This window comes from Harpegnathos saltator, unplaced genomic scaffold (assembly GCF_003227715.2).
Source record: "Harpegnathos saltator strain DR-91 unplaced genomic scaffold, Hsal_v8.6 scaffold163, whole genome shotgun sequence".
NCBI lineage: Eukaryota > Metazoa > Arthropoda > Insecta > Hymenoptera > Formicidae > Harpegnathos > Harpegnathos saltator.
Window position 1 is genome coordinate 243,562 of NW_020229943.1, and position 1,893 is coordinate 245,454.

Here is a 1,893-nt window from a genome sequence, read left to right on the forward strand (position 1 = left end):
TCAAAACAAAACTACGAGTCCGATTCGGCTGAAATTTCGACAGTAGCCGTCTACGAGAATGTACTACACGATAATAAATTTCTCTTGCGATAGTGGCACCATCGAGCGGTGAGGCTAAGTATTTATCGGACCGCCCTCGTATACTACACGCACATATGTGTTAATATGTGTATATAGACAGCTATACATACACACACATTGACACATGACGCCATATTGAACTTTAGTACCACCGAAGAAATGTCCCATTTCAGAGAGCGCTACAAACGTTGGACGCTAAATACACAGTTTGTCCCAGATACGATGAGACTGGTTCCATCAAAGTTCTTAGCGCAGCGACATCTATGAGTGAATGATGATAGGTGAATGTTCTACCCTTCATCTACTTAACCTCAAAATTTGAGCGAATTCGGTTGATATTTCACTGTGGTTTGACATTTTATGTAAAGTCACTTTGTACGTCGGTCGAAAAACCAACATGGAACAAAGAGCGAATATTAAATTCTGTTTTAAATTGGGTAAAAGTGGTGCAGAAACGTACGAAACGCTAAAAAATGTGTACAGGGATGAATGCATGTCCCGTACACAGGTTTTCCGTTGGTTTGGCCGATTCCGTAACGGTCGTGAGGACCTTGCAGACGATGACCAAGTACCGCCGCCAAAAATCACTCGAATGAACCAATGAAGAAAACATTGAGAAAGTCAAAGAAATTCTTCGAAGCGACCGCTGTGTGTCTGCGAGACTCATCGAAGAAGAAACTGGGATACCGAAAAGCACAGTCTATCGAATTTTGACCGAAGATTTGGGCAAACGGAAGGTCTGTGCGCGCTTCGTGCCACACACTCTGACAGACGACTAAAAAGATTGGAGAGTTCAGCATTGCAAAGACATGTTAAAAATATCCCGAAGGAATCCGGCAAGCATGTCAGTCATTGTAACTGGTGATGAAACGTGGTGTTTTCAATACGAGCCAAAAACAAAACATCAAAGTGCGGCATGGAAGTCACCAGAAGAGCCAAAAGAGAAAAAATTACGCTTTCAGAAGAGCAAAATCAAGACAATGCTGACCGTTTTCTTCGATTCAAAGGGAATTGTTCACAATGAATTCGTCCCAGAAGGTCAGACGGTGAACGCAGAATATTATCTGGGAGTTCTACGACGATTGAGGGCCAGAAATCGACGGGTTCGACCGGAATATCGAGAGCCAGGCAGTTGGTTTTTTGTTGCACGATAATGCATCATCGCACAAAGCTTTCATGATACGTGAATACTTGACCAAAAAGGGCATCATTGTTATCGATCATTCACCATATTCACCTGCTTTGGCTCCGTGCGACTTCTGGCTATTTCCCAATTTGAAATTGGCGATGAAAGGAAATAGTTTCGATACCATCCCGGTCATCCAAAAGACTTCGACCGCCATACTAAAGGCCATTCCAGCCGATGAGTATAAAAAATGTTTCGAAAAATTTGTTGAACGTTTCCAGCGCTGTATTGACTCAGAAGGAGACTATTTTGAATAAACAAGAATAAAAAATCAAAATAATAATCGCTTTGTATTTTTTTTTAGACTAGTCTCATTGGATCTGGGACAGACTGTGTATACACGGGAATTTAGCAGCCCTGGACTCCGGCTCTGACTTGTGAATATTTTTCTGTTCATGTAAATATTTTGTATGTGCTATATAATAGACAAATCTACAAATAAATAATACAAATAAATAATTTAAATCTAATTCTTATACATATATTACGTGAATTGTTAGTATGGTCGAAGAATATTTAATGGGACCTATTGAATACAGAAAATAGAGTAAGACAGATAGGACATTGAGAGGAGAGAAGAGCCTGGCGCGATATAAACAATCCATTTGAACTACATAACGATATGT